The sequence below is a fragment of the Nanorana parkeri genome, unplaced genomic scaffold (assembly GCF_000935625.1).
Source record: "Nanorana parkeri isolate BGI_ZX_2015 unplaced genomic scaffold, ASM93562v1 scaffold187, whole genome shotgun sequence".
Classification (NCBI taxonomy): domain Eukaryota; kingdom Metazoa; phylum Chordata; class Amphibia; order Anura; family Dicroglossidae; genus Nanorana; species Nanorana parkeri.
In genome coordinates, this window is record NW_017306455.1 from 414,712 (window position 1) to 434,259 (window position 19,548).

Consider the following 19,548-nt stretch of genomic DNA (forward strand, 5'->3'; position numbering starts at 1 on the left):
GCAAGCACCGACTGCTTTGGTGAAACAGAGTTTATTCCCAGAAATGGAATCTGCCAATGGTGAGAAGGAACAACCCCATATACCCTAAGAGACTACGCTAAGAGACCAAAGGTTCAAATCATGGACCACCTACATGAATTGCCTCAAATTCAGACTACCAGATACCAAGGGGGAGAATAAGAAAAAAAAAAGATGAAGGTCAACAAGAGGTTATGCAAAAAGGGCATTTTGTATAGAGATTGTAGTCCATCACGGGAGTGAGCTTGGAGTGGTGGCTACTTTACAACACACAGGGACCATGGGGAACAAAAGTAGCCAGATGAGTATTTTACAATCAATGGGGAAAATTTGGTTATATTAGGAATGTAGTTCTCCAAGGCCACTTCAATGAACTAGCCAAGACATGCAGCTTCACTATCACAATTATAAATAGGTAGCAAAATGATTTTTACAATGTCGGCATCGTATCCGAAACCACTATAATATAGGCACAGATTTAGATTTTCATTTTATACACAGTACACACAGCATCCATTGCCACTCTGTCATTGCTATTCATTGAGAGATTGGGATCAGAAAAAATGGAAATCAGGTTTAGAGTAAATAAACTTGTCATCCAAAAATGCAGACAAAGCACCGCACACAGAATTGTTGTTCACAGGAAGGTGTCTGAACCTGGCAGATCTTTACCTTCAACTCATCATCTCTACTGTAAGGCTGCATTCACACATGAGCAGTTTTCCGCGTGTATTCAGCTGTACGAATACACGCGGAATACCAGCAGAACCACAATGCATGTTAATGTGCATTGTTCCGACTATTGCGGGGACCGCGTAGTACTAAACCACGCGTCCCGCTAAATAGTCCAAGCACCATTTCAGGGGCGGATTCCGCATGTCCGCAACAATAGTATAGCCGCAAACAGGAGGAATCCATGCCGATGTAAAGATTGTAGTGTCATTGTGCAGGGCGGTCTTCTGCATGGAAAAGCGTGCTGTATACACAAACGTTATATGTGCAAAAGAGGAGGCCTGCATGATGGCCTCTGCACTCTGCATTGTTATTGATCTCTGTTCTGTGTCACACCACTGGCCTGGCGGAGTTAAGGCCGGGGCACGGTAGGGGTTAGGTGGGGCGACTGGTGGCGAGTAACTCTTAAGGCCTGGCTAGTAGCTCAGGACTTGAAATTGTGAGCCCTGGTATAGTATATAAACAAATGTAGAAATATAAATCTTAGGGTTAGGATTAAGGGTTAGGATTAGGGATGCACCGATATTTCGGCTGCCGAAACATAGGCCGAAAATGGCACTTTTGGTAAAATGCCAAAAGTGCAATTTTCTTTCCAATATAGAAGTGCATCCTATTCTCTCCTACCCGCTGGGCGCTTCTATGTCCCAGCGGGGAGGAGAGAAACTGTCACAGGCAGCCGAGCGCTGCGGGAGGAGAGTGCTGTGAGCGGCCGGCGTCTCTCTTCCAAAAACCACTCATCCTCCTATGACAGATCAGCAGAGCGGTGTGTGGACGGAGACTGCCTGCAGTGTCACAGGACGCTGAGCTCGGCTCGCTCACTGGACACAGGAAGGAGAGCGAGGTACAAACACTCAGTGATCGCTGAGTGTATGTAAATAATTGAGGAAATAGTATACCTACTGTATCCCCAATTATGAATGAATGGGAAGTGATCTACATAACCTCCTGTTCATTCATGATTGTGGCCACAGTAAACATACTATGTCCTCATGTTATGAACAGGAACACACAGCATAGAGGCTTTCTGTTAATTTGTATTCGATACAAAAAAGGTAGTGATTGGTTTGATTGAAAGTACTGTTAATTGAAAATACTGTATTAGGGAATACACAGTTTGCCAATAATAAGATTCATAAGAATACAAAATGTATAAAATGAGAACTACAAGCTTACAGCTGCTTGAACATGCACACTAGACATGTGCACCAGCAAAAAATTTGTTTAGTTTAGTTTTGAAACAAACCAAAAAATATTTGTTTAGTTGTTTCGTTTTTTGGGTTCGAACTTAAATTAGTTTCGGACGAAATTAGTTTATGAAAAAAACACAACAAAAAAAACACTTTAAACATTACTCGACCTGCCCTGGATTTGAACCTAGGACCTTAGCAATGGCAAGCCTGTACAAGTACCCCTTACTCATTCACATGGGGCGGCGGCATCTGGGTGCCCCCTTATTTAAAGGGGTACCCCGATGCAAATAAGCTCCCTTGCCCGCAGACCCCCACAACCACCGGGTCAGGGTTGTGGGGAAGAGGCCCTTGTCCCCATCGGCACGGGGACACCCTCCCAATAAAAACAAAGGAAAAAAAAAAAAAACTTTAAACATTCCTCAACTTGCCCTGGATTTGAACCTGGGACCTTAGCAATGGCAAACCTGTCCTCTAACCACTACTCTATAGCCTCTATACTTTAAGCATAGATGTGTTGTAGAGGTAAAAATGTTGTCATTTTTTTCCCCTAATGTTATTTTGCTGCAACGAAATTCGTCCAATAACAAATTTTGGGAAAAATCGGGAATTTCGGATTAGTTTGCATTCGTCTTAGCTGTAATTCGGAATCCGGATGCATCCAAATTCATACATATATACACACATTGCATTACCTCTCAGACCATCTAAGCCTCCACACCAATGTTAATCACTGGTAATGGAATTTTAATAAAAATATAAATTAAGCCTATAAGTGTTTTAATAACCAATGCTGTCTCTCCATGATAGCTGCTGCTATAACTTCTCCTAAATCCCTAATAGTGTCTATAGGGATGAAGCGATTTCTAATGTTTCATTTAATCCTGGTGGAGTAAGACTATTTCACTTGTAAATCCAGAAACTCTCCCTAGCACACAATCTCTTAAAATCTGATGCCTTAGTCACCCAGAGGAGGAATAGCTTTTATACCACAGAGGGCTTATAAGCCCTCTGTACAGGCATTATGACAAGTGCAAAAATGCTTCGGTACCGAGTGGTGTTCAACTTTGTTAATGTTACGTTTCTGCTTCCCAAATTTCACTCTACACATCTAATAGTTCTTCCTTTATACAGCTTGCCACAAGGGCAGGTCAGACTGTAAAGAACGCATTCTGTTCCACATGATGGTAACTCCCACCAGGGGCGTATCTTCCGCAAGGCAAACAAGGCGTTGACCTTGAGCAGCACATTTAAAGGGGCGGCAAATTGCTGCCCCCAAACCAGTGCGGCAGTAAGCGGCAACAGCCGTCAGGCCCTATAGAACGCATTCTGTTCCACAATTAATAAACTGTTGGATGGTAAACACTAGACTATGGGTACTACAAACATCCTTCTTCCTATGCCACATGAAGTGACAACCACAATTGGGAACACTACATTTGAAAACTACCTTTTTGGCCAAATAATCCTTGTCCAATGTTCTTAGGGAGACAACTTTACTCGGGGTCGGCATATTCCTCAGAGTCCTTGGTCTTTTATATATAACATGAGGAAGATCTGGTAATGTGTTCCTTTAGCACCCTCAAATGTTTCTTAATCACTGTAGACACTTGGAATGTAGACCGATCATTGCAGGTATCGATAGTTGAACTTACAACTTGGCCACATAACTATTTTTTTTTTAAATCTACAACCATTAGTGTGAGAGTTAATGGTGTATTATGGTTTCGTGCTGCCCTAGTCAAGTGTAAAGTGTAAAGTGTATCCCCCCCAATTTAATTTGCATCGGCGCATCACTATATATTTAATAGATCCCGCACACATATACATATAATATAATCCCACACACACACACACTATATAATTGAGTGCTGGGACCTATTGTATATACATGTGTGCTGGGATGTATTGTGTATATACACATGTATAAACACAATAGATCGCAGCACACATGTATTTACAATAGACCGCAGGGATCTCTGTAGCTTTGTGTCCCGGTACTCAAAGAACCTAGTGATGTAGAAGGACACAACATAGTTTTCCTCACACCACTTGCACTTCAGCATGGAGCTCGGAGCTCCCGAGTACCCAGGCCTGTCCAATGCCGGTGTTCTTTCGAAAGTCCCAACTTATCGAGTTCGAAAGTCCCAACTTATCGAGTTCTCGGACTGTCTGACTTCTGGTTTCGTTAGAACTAAGAGGTTTGCCCAAGAAAGTTCTTCTGCATGAGCGCCATCCGAAGCATTGCCCTATACACATACACCACAGCAATGAAGTAATAAAATGAACTAGGATCACACTAATACAGCACGTTATTAATCTCAAATGCCCCACTCAATATGGCCGCCGCTTGAGTGGGGCACCTGAGATTAATAACGTGCTGGATTACTGTGATCCTAGTTCATTTTACTACTTCATTGCTGTGGTGTATGTGTATAGGGCAATGCCTCGGATGGCGCTCATGCAGAAGAACTTTCTTGGGCAAACCTCTTCGTTCTAATGAAATCGAGAGTCAGGCGGACTGATAACTCGATAAGTTGGGACTTTCGACAGTAGCACCGGAGCCATCCTGATACCGCCCCTCTCCGTCGTGCGGCTGGCCCGAATCCTTGCCCACACCCATCCCCAGAATGCCAGCCACGCCCACCGCTCAAGGCTGACTGATAGCAGGAGGCTGTCCCCGCCCCCAGCCATTTCCTTCTCCTTAGCCTTGAGAAACCAGTGCGGCGGTCAGGCGCTCCTTCGGCTGTTGCCGCTGACTGCCGCACTGGTTTGGGGGCACCCTGAAAAGTGCTGCTCAAGGCCAACGCCTTGTTTGCCTTGCGGAAGATACACCCCTGGTGGGAGTTATCATCTGGGACAGAATGTGTTCTTTACAGCCTGACCTGCCCTTGTGGCAAGCTGTATATGAGAAGAACTATTAGGACGCTTAGAATAAGATTTGGGGAGCACAAAGTTAATATAATTAACAAAGTTGACCACTCGGTACCAAAGCATTTTTTCACTTGTCATAATGTCTGTACAGAGGGCTTATGAGCCTTTGGTATAGAAGCTATTCCTCCTCTGGGTGACTAAGGCATCAGATTTAAGAGATTTTGGGCTAGGGAGAGTTTCTGGATTTGTAATTAATAGTCTTACTCCCCCAGGATTTAATGAAACATTAGAAATCGCTTCATCCCTATAGACACTATTAGGGATTTAGCAGAAGGTATAGCAGCATCCATCATGGGGAGACAGCATTTGTTATTAAACACTTATAGGCTTAATTTCTATTTTTATTAAAATTCCATTACCAGTGATTAACATTGGTGTGGAGGCTTAGATGGTGTGTGTGTGTGTGTGTGTGTGTGTGTGTGTGTGTGTGTGTGTGTGTGTGTGTGTGTGTGTGTGTGTGTGTTATATATATATTCACACACATACACATACATACACACACACACACACACACACACACAGCTGTAAGCTTGTAGTTCTAATTTTATACATTTGTATTCTTATGATTATCATCATGATTATCATCATTAGCAAACTGTGTATTCCCTAATAGTATTTTCAAATCAACAATACGTTCAATTAAACCAAATCAATACCTTTGTATCTCATATGCGTGTCTATTTTTATTACTAGTAATGGTATTTTTTAAATTAATATTACATCCAAACTAATTATTACCTTGCTTCAATTACTAATTGAGTCCCAGTATCTAAAAATATGTGAATTATCCTTATCAATATCCTTAATGAATTCATGGGTTATGAGTGGGTTACTAACTTAGGTACTTTATGCATTTCCTTCTCAAGTTATGTCTTTTTTTATTACTATATTATGCCATTAGATCAAATGTGATCAAGTAAAAGATCATGGATGGTTTATTTTAAGATTTCATTGTATTCACTCCTTACGGTTTATTACTATTGACATCATATGAATTCTGTCCATGATTTGTTAGTATTTAAATACACGTCAATATACTATAGCTGATTACCTTCTAATATAATATCATTATACAATTATGTCAGTTATCTAATTAAAATTGTGTCAAATTATAGAAGCAGGAGAATTGGGCTGCCCAAAGGACTTTTTATGCAGTATTACACTCACTGACTCCAGTCTACTGTTGTGATGGGAAGACATTGTAATCTTGTGATTCAGATTGGTCCATCACCAATCTGTCAAGAATTCGATTAGTCGTAGTTCAGTCTTCAACTGGCTAGCTCACTCCCTGCATAAGGTTCTGATGAAAGTGGTGAGCATCAGGAAACGCATCAACGACTTCTACCGCAGATGATGCCGGTGTCTATCAACCCAGACTGAAGACAGTGGATGTTGGTCTGGACTGCTTAGAGATCACTTTCCTGTCCTGCTAAAGCTATATGTGCCGCTACATTTGAGTAGCCTTTTGTTTTTAAAAATGTTTTAATAAACTAACCAGTACTGCACAGGGTGGGCACTCTGTCTTTTATGTTTTTTTTACATGTTTGAACGAGAGCTGTCCCATCTGAGGAGCAGCACCCCTCGGTCAGTCCAATTGAGAAGTGGCATAGCTGTTGGCGCATACAAAAATATGGAGCAGCTCTGCCTGGCAACCAATCAGCTTCTCTCTTCAGATTGTGGAGTATAGATTTGAAAATAAGAGAAGCCGATTGGTTGCCGTGCACAGCTGCTCCAGATTTTGATAAATTCCCTTCCAATGTGTATTAGATGTGATGACTCACGTAACCTTAGACCGCCAGAGCAGAGGGAGGGACTGTTATTTTAGACCCTAGGCGGAAACAAGCAGTTAACCCTTGCAGCTTTCCCCATTGTTCTTTAAATTGTTGCAAGAACATTTTTAAAAAAAACGCATAACAGAGATGAAGATTTGCAGTTATGTTAGCATGAGATTTTGGTCTTGGCGACTAAAAATGTTGCTGCAAACATATTCCTAAATTCCCCCTTATAACTCTATGACTGACAGTGCGGTCTACAAACAAGAAATGTGCACAGGTGTGCATTCCTAGTAATCTGCTGCTGTTAACATTCCCACAGCAGAAGGCATTCTGCATTATGGGTGTATTGCTGTCCAGAAGTACTAGCTTGTCTCCAGCCAGAAGATTTTTAGGATGCATTGAGATCTGTCTTTTGGACAGATTCACCCTCTGTATCTTGGCAACCACGGTCACTGAAATAGAAATTGCTTGGAAATTGACTGGCACAGAAGTAAAAGGAGAACTCTCCCCATTAGGACAGCGGTCATGGTGACAACCGTCTGACCCTGACTCAGATGTACTGTGTCCAATGTCTGTAAGGAACTAGTGGAAAAACATACCTAACAGACATAGCCAAAAAAAGTTTTGTCTAGATATACACTAACAGTATAGAACTGGAACTATTACTCTAAAATTATCTATATACATCTTGCTTTAGAAACACACTGAGGTAATGTACCAAAACTGGGGATGACAGAATCTGGTTACTCTGGGCAACTGCTCCAATCAGCTTCTCTCTTTCATCTTCAAATCCTTACAAACTAACTATAGAAGCTGATAGATTGCCATGGACAACTGCTCCAGTTTCTGTCTGCTCCAGTTTTGATACATTTCCCCCATTATGTTTCTACTAATTACTAGGAAAAAGTAAATAAGTGACATCTTGAAAGATTGAGATACAGGTCAGTCTGCAAAAATGGTATAATTGTTTTAGCGCAGGTTAGAGGATTAAAGATCACTAGAATCCTATTTTTTCGCTTGTTTTAATTTTTATGAACCTTGTTAGCACAGCATTATAACCATGTTACTAAGCAGTGCTGGCTGTATGTTTTTTAGGGCTGTGTCGTGTGTGAAGTATAAAGTGTCGTGTCTTCCAGAAGGTCCGTCCCCCGTCCTTCTATCCATGTTCTACTTTAAAATTAAACCTATGAGATGTTTTACCTTATAAAATCATTCATATTAGCATAACAAAGTTCCATTTCCACTAAGTTAGCAAGACAAGGTTCCATACAATCTATATGGGTTTTACAATAGTCCCGAGCTTTGCACATACCTACAAATACTCTTTGGACATTCCTAACAGCTGTTCAAACTTTACTTGGCTCTACAAGACGCAAGCAAAACCATAGGACTTGAATGCCTGTTGGTATATATACCCAAGCTTAGACACATTCATACATATCCCCTAAAATTAAGAATACCCTAAACATTATTAATATTTCTACAATGACCAAGGAACACCGCCTACAGCTCAGAATGAAAACTGCCTGTATCCTGGAATGTGTACAGACAGACACCTCCTTCCAGGTAACATGTTACCAGAGGAGTGAGTGACCAGACACCAAGCCCTCTAAGACTAAGCAAAGGAAGAATGTCTTTACTAAAGAGCGCTGACAGAGCAAACACACAGGGAGGGAGAGGCAGGATACACTCAGTTCAAGGAATCATAGTTCCACCAGAGACAACAACGGACTAGTGTCCAAGGGAAGCCACAGACAAGGATCAAATATCTGTCATCCAACAATGTAAAATGGATCAAACAGAAGGATTATATTACACATATAAAACAAATACAGTAAACAATAGTACTGTTCACGTTTACCTTTAGGACCCATACCGCAGAATCTGATTGCCTGAATCTCAGAGCCGTTACTTTGATATTTTAAATCCATGAGAAATCCAAAATTAACCACAGGGATTGACAAACATTTGCTCAGATCTGTGCATACGTATTACATGCTCAGAAATATGTAAAAGGGAAAAGAAAAACAAAATTGATCATTTGACTTTCCTTCAGTTTTCCATTGCAGTCACACACCATGCAAAGGACAACTACAATGCACTCATTCCTTTAATAAAAACTCATCCCTATATTAAAGTTTCCTAGAAAGGCTATACCTGTAAAAGAAAACTGTGAACACTTACCTCTTCTTCCGCTGAACACTGCCCTTCATGCAAAGTCATCCCCCAAAGTCCATTGGGACTCTTCTGGGAGTGTCAATCTCCTCTGTCCCCTGCAGCTCTCGCTGGGTTTTCCTGCCAACCTCCCATGTCACTACAGGACACAGTGGATATTAACACTGCTAGATCTTTTTCAGTTTCCCAGTGGACTTCAGAGGACAATTTTGAATGCCAGTTTCCCAGGGGACTTTGAGGGACAATTTCTCATGTGGTCTATTCAGTGGACTTCAGAGGACATTCTTATGCATCCATTTCCCAGTGGACTTTGGAGTACAACATCTCATCAACAGAGCGTTGTTCTGCGATATGGATGGCCAATAAGGAAAGTATTTACAGTCTTCTTTTATTAGGTATAGCTTTTCTGGGGGACATCAGTTTAGCAACATGGTCATTTTAATGACATAGGCTCTGTGGCTAATTAAATGCAGGTAAGGCACCATTTTAAAATCAGTGAACCTGTTTAACTTAGATAAGGGGGTAATTAAAATAAAAAATAGTTGGAGGTGCCGATGCCAAAAAATAGAACGACTGCCTAAATTTTCCATTCTTAACATAATGCGTATGTTACTGTACTGTTAAGGAAGCCAATCAGGCTATTTTGTCAGCAAGGCGTGTCTGCCCAGCTCTCAAATTAAAAGCAACAGAAGGTATCCTTACCCTCACTTCATGCAGCGCAGACACCAGCATCTTTACACCCGCCAGGCTCCACATTGATGTGTTTCACCCTTTAGAGTTTCCTATGATTTAGACCCCATTCACACCTAGCGACATACCTTTTGCAGCGGATCCGCACGGCCGGGATAGCGCGACTTTCGGGGCGACGTTCCAGCGACGATCCAGCGACGGTAGCGCGACCTTCCCCGTCGGGCTCCATAGAAAAAAAGCAAAATCCGCCGAAAAAAGGGTCCGGTAGAAGCGACTTGCGACCGCGACATGGAGTTAAGACAGCTCCATTGAATAACATTGGCCGGCGACTTCTCGCGATATCGCGCGGCAAAAATGCGCGATATCGCGGCGGAAATCGCGCGACAATTCGCTATATGTGAACGGGGCCTAAGCTCTAATTGAGGTTGAAACGCATCAGCAGAGAAGTCATGTCTGACAAGGGAAAAGATGTCGGATTGGCCATGTAACAGGTGTTAATAAAGCTCATTGTGATTGAAAGAAAGACGTACAGTGGTGTGCAGTCTGGACCTTTGCTAGCATTTACAGAAGGTCAACAATGGCTGCCACATATTTCTCTCATGAGAGAATGTATTTAAATGAGACCTGAGAGAATACGGTAGCCGACATTGATAACCTCTTCTCCTGACAATGCTAGTTGCCTGGCTCTCATTCTGATATAATGGGTGCATTGTTCTTCAGCAAGTTGCATTTTCAGAAGGAGTTCAGTTGTGCAGCACACATTCTGTTTATTTGTGCTTTTCTATAAAGGCAAAAAACCCTTATTCTGCATTATTTATGGAGAAGTGGCTGGTCATATTATGCAAAAAGGAATCAGTTTTGTCATGTGTCCTAGACAGATAAGAGAAAACTCATTCTGTACTCGGAATAAATCTGTGAAGCAGTTTAGGGGCATAAACTTGTTCAGCAAGACAGTAAAAAAGATTGCTTTCTATTTGGACAATATCTAAATCTTTCTAATGGATACGTTTCATTATTCCACCCATGCGTTAAAAAGGAATGCCTTACTCATCCACCTTATCAACTGTTCAGTGTCCGCTGCCCCTCTGTGCCAATCCCTCCACTGGCTTCCGTTCGCTCAACATATAGAATTCAGAATACTAACATACAAAATCATCCACAACCCTGCCCTGGGCTACATCAATAGCCTAGTCTCAAAATGTCATCCAAAAACTGTCCTCTTGCTCCTCCTAAGATCTCCAGCTCTATAGCTCCCTCATCAACTTTTACCATTTTCCAATCCAGGAGTCTCTCCCATCCTTTGCGATTCCCCACCCCAATATCCCTGCCTATCCCCTTCTCGGTCTGCCTTTAGGGGATCAGTGAAAACTCATCTCTACAGGGAAGCCAATTTGGCATGCACCTAAAAATTGAACTTTTAATTTAATCATCCAGTATTCCCCACACAGTTACCACCTTTTGCATCACCTGCCCCTTAATTTACAGTGTAAGCTCTCACAAGTGGGGTCCCCCATAACCCCTAATCTTGAATTGTTTTGTAATCTGAAAAAAAGTGATTAGTTTCGCACTTAAGGAAACTGGTGTCTGCAATCCAAGGAATATTAAATGACGTGGAGCAAACTTTGCAATATTCCGCAATGTGCAAATCCCCTATTTGACTTTAGTAAATCAACCCATTAATGTGGAATTACACAACAAGTGCCAACTGACTTCAGTGAACAAACACTGGTTGGCCAAATACAGCGAATTTCAGGAAGGCCTACTGCTACATCACACAACATCCTTCCTTCCCTATATCTTAAAAGGAGAACTATGAGGCGAGTGAAAACCACTCAGCCTCATAGTTCGAGCCGACGGGTGACAATTAAACTGTCACACGTCAGTTCAATAGATCGGCAAGTGAGTGAACACATGCCGTCGCTCGCTCACTTCTCGATCATGTCCCTGAAAAAAGCTCACAGCTCCCTGCAGGGATTTCCCCCCCTCCCCGATCCTCCAGCGCTGACTAGCGGAACGGACGGGGAGCCAGCTGTCAATCACGCAGCTGATTGGATCTCAACAGTAATGTCGGGATCCATCCCCGCTGCGGTGGTCTCCATATACCGCGAGCTGTAGCTCGCAGTATACCGAGCTTTGGGTGACCGGAGGACGCTAGTTTGTGCCCCCTCGTGACCCTTAGGAGAACTATGGGGAAAACACTTACCCCATAGTCCTTTAAGAGGCTTCCACGGTAATCATTTCATGGTTATATTAAGAGAACTATGGGGTTAAGGCTTTTCCCCATAGTTCTCCTTAGGGTAACAGGACACAAACTAGCGTCCTCCCGTCACCCTAGGCTCAGTATGCCACGAGCCGGGACAATTATGCCGGGATCCGCCCAGCTGCGTGACTGACAGCTGGCTCTGCCTATCTAGAGGCAGAGCCAGCTGTACCCGCCCCCTCCCCCGTCCGTTCCGCCAGTCAGCGCTGGCGGATCGGAGCAGGGAGGGGGGACTATAGCCCCTCCCCTGTCACGGCAGAGAGCCGTGACAGGATCGAGAGGTGAGCGAACGCCGGTATGTGTTCGCTCATCTCCCGATCTACTGAGCCGACCTGTGAAAGTCTCATTGTCACAGGTCGGCTAGAACTATGAGGTGAGTGAAAAGGACTCACCTCATAGTTCTCCTTAAAGTGTGTATATTTATTTTACATACAATCGCATATTATACAGAAAATAAAGCAATAACTTTAACAAGCCGATATGCCCCCTGGCATACACACAACATTTACCAAGTTCTTATACATAAAGGTAACAAGTCTAATATTTTAAACTCCCACACTGACTAGTTTTTGTTTCTGAAATCCTAATGCAAAGACTACATTTTGAAAGCTCCCCTTACCTCTGTTTCACTCAGCTCACCGAGATATGATTGCTGAATGTTAGTTGCACTCTCTGAAAGCACTGGTTATAAAAGCAGTAACATAGATCACAAGACTGACTCTAAAAAAGCTCCTCCTGCATCAGATGTAAGCCCGCCATTGCTCAGCTTTTCTTCAGAAAGGTCTAGCTGCTGGGCTGATTTCCTGACCCATTGGCTATATTACCAAGTCACTGACTCAAATAACTTTGAGGATCAGAAGTTCTGATACTTCTCTGATCTGGGAGAGTTTACAATGAGTGCCACAATACATTTTTAATAATATATCTATATGTGTTTTTTCCCCCCCATCTTTAACTCTAAGTTGGTAACATTTGGACAAATGGTCACAGACTCCTGTCTGATGGCCTAGGCACTAGGTCATGTGACTTCTTGAAGGTAATGGTTACAGTTCAGATTTGCTGACCCTAATCTGAGATCACATGACTAAACATCTTAGCCTTAAATGTTTTCAGAGAACATAAAAGCAGCATTTCCCTAGGAATGGTAAATATTTTAGCTCTTCTACTACTTTTTAATGCAGGGGTAGCCAAACTGCGGCCCTCCAGCTGTGGTGAAACTACAAATCCCATGATGCATCTCTCTCCGGGAGTCATGTCTGTGAGAATCTTGCAATGCCTCATGGCATTTGTAGTTCCACCACAGCTGGAGGGCCGGAGTTTGGTTACCCCTGTTTTAATGTATCCATCGCAGCAAAACGGTTTCCATAGCTTAAAGTTAACATTCGAATATAGGTCTGCTTTATTAGTGACTGACTAGCTGAAACCAGGTTGTATAGGAGGTGAGGAGGAATTGTGGAAGATATTGGAACATTTGGGTTAAGTTTGATAAATATCTGAACATATTCCATTTTTGAGTCATTGTTATATAGTATTTGTCATTATGTTTTGTTTGTTAATAGGGTAAAACATACACTGCATACACATACACTGATTAGGACATCAAGGGTGTTTAATGCAATCAGATGCAATAGCTCAAAGACACCAGCTTCCTGCTACTTTAGTGAGATTAGGTCGATAAGGTAACAAAGTCAGGATATACAGTATATAATATAAAATGTTATTTAGGCTGGCCATATACTGCTTGAATTTTGGCTGACTCAGCCAAAATTGAACCAGTATATTGTCATCTCTGTACAAAAGTAAATTTTTAAAATTGATTTTTGTCAAAGGAGCTGGTCCAAAAAATCTCAACCCAAAACACAACCTGAAGGTATAACTAGAATATTCCTAACGTAAGCCTGTCAATATGGAAGCTGCTATTGGTGACCTTCTTTCAATACTTTCTGAGCTGCCGATTCCAAATAAGTATGCAGGTCAAAAAAGTGGAAATAAAATGCATTATCCGCATTCTTGTAAGAAAGAAAGATGGACGCCTAGGATTCTCAGAAGAATAGGTCAGCAGTGGCATCTGTTTCTTTAATGACAGATTTCCCTACAAATAATACGGTCGTAGAAATACATGGTGATATATAGTAAGAGAATAGAAACTGCCCAAAGGTTCAACATGACTGGGCCTTGAATGTAAAAAGGATAAAGAAAACTGTATGCTCTTTACTATACAAAGATTTTCCACCATTTTGGAAAGTCTTCGCATGATCTGGCAAATCCTCTGCTCTTTGCAACGAGAGCTGGAAAGGAAGGTGTTGTTAGGCAAGTTTGTGCCAACGGCACAGCAAACAGCGGCAGGCAGTCCTGCTCATCTAGTTTATGACTTCTAATAATGAAATCTGCCAGCACAGAACAGACCTAATTAATTATTTAAACCCCCCCCCCAAACAGTGACATCCAAGCAGGATTTTTCAGTCCTGGAGTTTGCAGAAACATCTATGAAAAAAAAAGTAGGCTGCAATTTTTTCAATTTTTTTTAAGTCATGCTTTGTGATAGGGAACAAAGAACACCTATAAAATAGGTGTTCCCCCATTTTTGCCTGCAAATGTAGTAATTCACTTTAAGGCAGTTATGTTAAAGTACCTTAACCCAACAAAATGCTTACATGGGAATGGATCCTTGATTTAAATTCCTTCAGATCCTTTAATAAAATGAAACCAGTGTTTATAGTGTTACACCCCTCCCACACCACAAAAAAAAAAAAAAAGTGAAAAAATACAATTCTGGACTGCACAAGTTAGCCATTCTACATATTCATATGCATCCAGCTACTGCTATACCAAACCTAAATAAAACCCAAAATGTCCTGATAAGGTGCCCTCACACATTGTAAATAATTAAAAGGAGAACTATGGGGTAAGTGTTTTTCTTCATAGTTCTCGTAAGGGTCACGGGAGAACATAAACTAGTGTCCTCTCGTGACCCAAAGCTCAGTATATCGCGAGCTAAAGCTCGTTGTAGACTGAGAACGCCGCAGCCGGGACGGATCCCGATATTACGGTCGAGATCCACCCAGCTGCGTGACAGCCGGCTCTGCCCATCTAGAGGCAGAGCGAGCTGTACCCGCCCCCTCCCCCAATCCTTTCAGCCAGTCAGCGCTGGAAGATCGGAGTAGGGGGGAATCCCTGCAGGGAGCCGTGAGTGACAATCACGGCTCTCTGCAGGGACATGATCGAGAAGTGAGCGAGCAACGGTATGCGTTCTCACTTGCCGATCTATTGAGCCGACGTGAGAGTTTCATTGTCACATGTCAGCTCGAACTTTGAGGTTGAGTGAAAATCACTCACCTCATAGTTCTCCTTTAACTGGTTTTACAAAATGTTTGATATTCTACAAAAAGGAAGTGCTCACACGGAATTCAAAATAATTTGACCGTTTCCAATTGTTTTGTAAGGTTTCGTGAACTCATTTATTATTTTCAACATGGATCAGTTAAAAATACAAAAACAATCTTCATCTGAGCACAACTATTGTATTTTGATTGACATTTTAATGGCGAAGTCCACCCTTTGACTAAAATGAACTATGCAGACAAGAGGCATCAGGTGGTTAAAATACACTGCATTTTTTAAAAACCTTTTGCTTCATGTATTTTGCATACCCTTAGCTTTTATTTTTACAGCATCCCCCGTAATCTGGCTGAAGAACTCCCATACTGGTTACATTCTACATCTTGACTAGGTTCTAAGACATGCCAGATGTTAAATACTAGCTCCCAGCATCACCGGTGCGATCGATTTCATGTGCTCAAAAAGCCGCGCATGACCAGCACGCTCTCTGTTGCCCTATTATAGCAGTGGATGAATTCAGAGGGTCCCAAAAATGTCGTGCAGATATCTAAACATTTTTAAAACAGCACAATGTATTTTAGACAACACGGGCCCCTTGCCTGAATAGAACATTTTATTCAAAAGGTGAACTACACTTTTAAAAGTAAACGGGAAATCTATTGTAGACATCGTGTGACACTACAGAAATTCAGTACTCCCAGAGGTGATCAAACCTTCAAAAGGAAAAGTAAAAATAATAAAATGATGCAAGTACAAACCTCAGTCCAGGTTAGGTAGGCGACCGTGGCACTCCAGCTGTGGTGAAACTACAAATTCCATCATGACTGTGCCTTTGGGAGTCATGCTTGCGGCTGTCAGAGTCTTGCAACACATCATGGGACTTGTAGCTCAACAGCTGGAGTGCCGAGGTCGCCTACCTCTGGTTTAAGATTTTGATATCCAGCCTTACATTCAGAACATGTACTGCTGTGGAACAATTGGCAGCTGTACTGCCTCTGGCCAGCAGATGGCTCCACAGTACACTTTTCCAGTGCGTTCTTTGACATTTCATGAATCCTAATCATGGATAATGTATGTTTGACATTATTAACATTAATGTATCTCCGCAGTTCCGCCTTTTGAGACCTAGACCTCCTAATCTGATCACCGTATTTCTCTCCTATAATATTACCCCAAATCTCCGTGTAAAACAGACAAATTGATTAGACAGAATATATCTCCAGACATTTTATTTGACAACACAATCCTCCAAATAGATGAAGAGTGTTACATTAGATGTGACATGTAATATAGCACAGAATAAACAAAACCTTGTGGATGATTATACTGGTTTTGAAAATTAAATGTTATATTGGCTGTCACATCTAATAAAAAATATATTTGTCAGGCCGCAACTACTCTGATTGGGATTCTGCGTCAATGAGATTTGAATTTCCTCTGTTATGTTCCAGAAACACTATAGGGTAATCAACTGCTTTGAAAAAGGTATAGCAAAATATATACAGGAAGTAAACCTGTCATATTATAGGCATTATGTGACCAACCTAACAAACTCAGCACTCTGACATACTCGGAATGCCAATGGCGACATACAGCTCCAAGCTAAAGACAAGAGATGCACAAGCTGCAGACACCTCATGTCATAACTTTGCTTAGTTGGCTTTATATACTTAAGAAATATGTACTAAAGCAACCATGTGGCTGCCATTACTAACCTTCCCCTCTAAAGATACTAGTTGTACATGGTGATCCAATGACTTCAATATTTCTGCCATCACTGACCCAGACTAATTAGGATCTGCAGATCAGGGGATCTTACATCACCTGCTGCACTCATAAACAGGGGAGGAAACAAAGGGGTTGACTTAGCCCCCCATTCACATCTATGTGATATACAGATTGCATAGACAGATAGGAGGAACTGAGTGTTGTGGGTGTATCATTAGATTCTTGGACAATGTTGTCATGTTTTATAATGGGATCAGTGGCGTAACCAGAGTTATGGGCGCCCGGGGCAAGTGACCCCCCCGCACCCCCAGTTGTTACGCCACTGAATGGGATGGGTGGTAAGCTTTATGACTGTTTCTACATTTTTTTTACATTTTCTATTTGATAAAGTACATTTTTATTGCAAATTCCACAGTGTTGCGTAAATCACTGATTCCATTTCATATATAGTATGCATGTCAAGTGAGGGCAGCTGGGCCAAAAATATTGGAAGAGAGCTCCGTGTGAATAAAGCATCTCTGCATCCGACCTTGGATGCTATTGCCAGCCCAACATCGCACCTCACTTTATATTCAAGGTTGAAAATAAGTAACATATTTAAAAGGAAAATGATCAGAGTTAAAAGCAATATAACCATAATACTAAAGCTGGCCTAGATTTTGGTACAAATGACTTGACGAATGTAGTTATCTTCCCTTTCAACTTTTTTTCTTACTACGGAAACAATTTAACCCCGTCAAGTATCAGAAAATCGAACAAATGTTCAGAAATTTTTTTCCAAACAAAATTCTACCGTTTTATGGGCAGCCTTAACCCTTTTACTGCCAATGACGTATATCATATGTCGCTGGCATCACGCCTCTTTAAACAGACTCCCAGCAGCTATCGCCGACAGGACTCTGTTTACATGTGTAAAGCCGACTGTCGGCTTTACACTGGAAGCGATTTCACCCCCCCACTTAGCACCCCCGCCTTGCTTCATGGGCTATGCTGTCCCTCCTGCAGGCCCAGCATCATGGGTGTTGGCGGGAAGACGACTGCAGTTCGCCAATCTCCTCCCCGCTAAATGGGGCCGGAAGCGATGCCGATTGCATCACATACAGTTCCTTAGCGGTCATTCACCAGCTGCAGAAGCCAGGGAAGTATCTATTGTAGCGCCTCCATACGAAAATGACAATTGCACATGCACTACACGTGTTAGCTATCGCCGCATACGCCAGGGTGCGAGCAATAAGTCTAGGGCCAGTATTGAAAGATATCTCTAAACCGATGACCTGTACGGGCTTTTAATTTGAGGCCTTATCGGATTTTGCCATCATTTTACAGATGCACCCAAAATTTTAACCTGGGCATGTTGGGTATCCATTTACTCTTCATGACCTCATCTTTAAATATTACCAAAAAAATGGGTATTCTATTGTGGTTTTGGGCACAAAAATAATTAAGTGCATCTTTCACAAAAATGTGGGGCTTGATAAAGAGTTGTGCTAATATTTATGCAACATAAAACTTTGCAACGGCCGCCATTTTTTTCTACAGGGCCTGTAGGTTCAGAAAAAAAATATATAAATGTTTGGGGTTTTAAGTAATTTTAAGGCCTAAAATATGGATTAGAAAACGTATGCAAAAAACTTTTGGCAGCAAAAGGGTTAATTACACTGAAAATTATTTATACAGGCGACCCAATAAGTCAGAAAGGGACATCCAGTCTACATTATTTTAGTCACCCTTATTATCCAAAATGATTTAATTATAGCACCATTTGTATATCGGAGAATAAAGGAATTGCTGATATCTTGTATTGTTATAAGATGCTGATTATAAACCCCTACCTGTTGTTGTCAGCAAGTCTATCATAAGAGTGCCATGGTTAGTATATCTATATTTTTGCTGACTTCCACTCTTAAAACCACGTGATCCACTTTTGGTATGACTGATGTACAAACACAGGAAATTCCCATGTTATACTAGCAGTAAATAGAACATGTTGAATTAAAGGAGAACTGAGACGCCGCAGCTGAAACGGATCCCGACAATTATGTCTGGATCCGCCCAGCTGCGTGAGTGACAGCTGGCTCTACCTACCCCGCCCCCACACCTGTCCGTTCCGCCAGTCAGCGCTGGAGGATCGGACATGGGAGGGGGGGAATCCAGTCCCTCCCGTGTCTCTGCCGTGACAGGATCGAGAAGTGAGCGAACGCCGGTAGATCTCCCGATCTACTGAGCCAACCTGTGACAGTGTCATTGTCACAGGCCGGCTAGAACTATGAGGTGAGTGAAAAGCACTCACCTCATTAGTTCTCCTTTAAGCATAACTCCCTGCTCCTAGTCATCACTTGTCAGGGTGAACCCCGCTAGTGGCCAAGAAAATAATTTTGCACCCAAAATTTTAAACACTAGATTTTTTTGAAAGGAAATGTTGAATTAGTCACTTCCTATGCAAGATGAACGTATCTTGGAAAAAAAAACAAAAAAAACCAAACATATTTAACCTCTTGCCGTCCGCCCGTAGTAGAAAAACGGACAGACGGCACTGCTGCATTGGCGGGGTTAATGCCGTCGCCAGACGGCATTTATTTTCTGCTCGCGCTCGCCCCCTAGTGGGCACGCACGGGCAGAAAAGACCCGTCCAATGCGAACACCCGGTACCGGGTGTTTCACATATAGGCGATCAGCGGGTCCATAGCCCGCCGATCACCTATATGTGCTC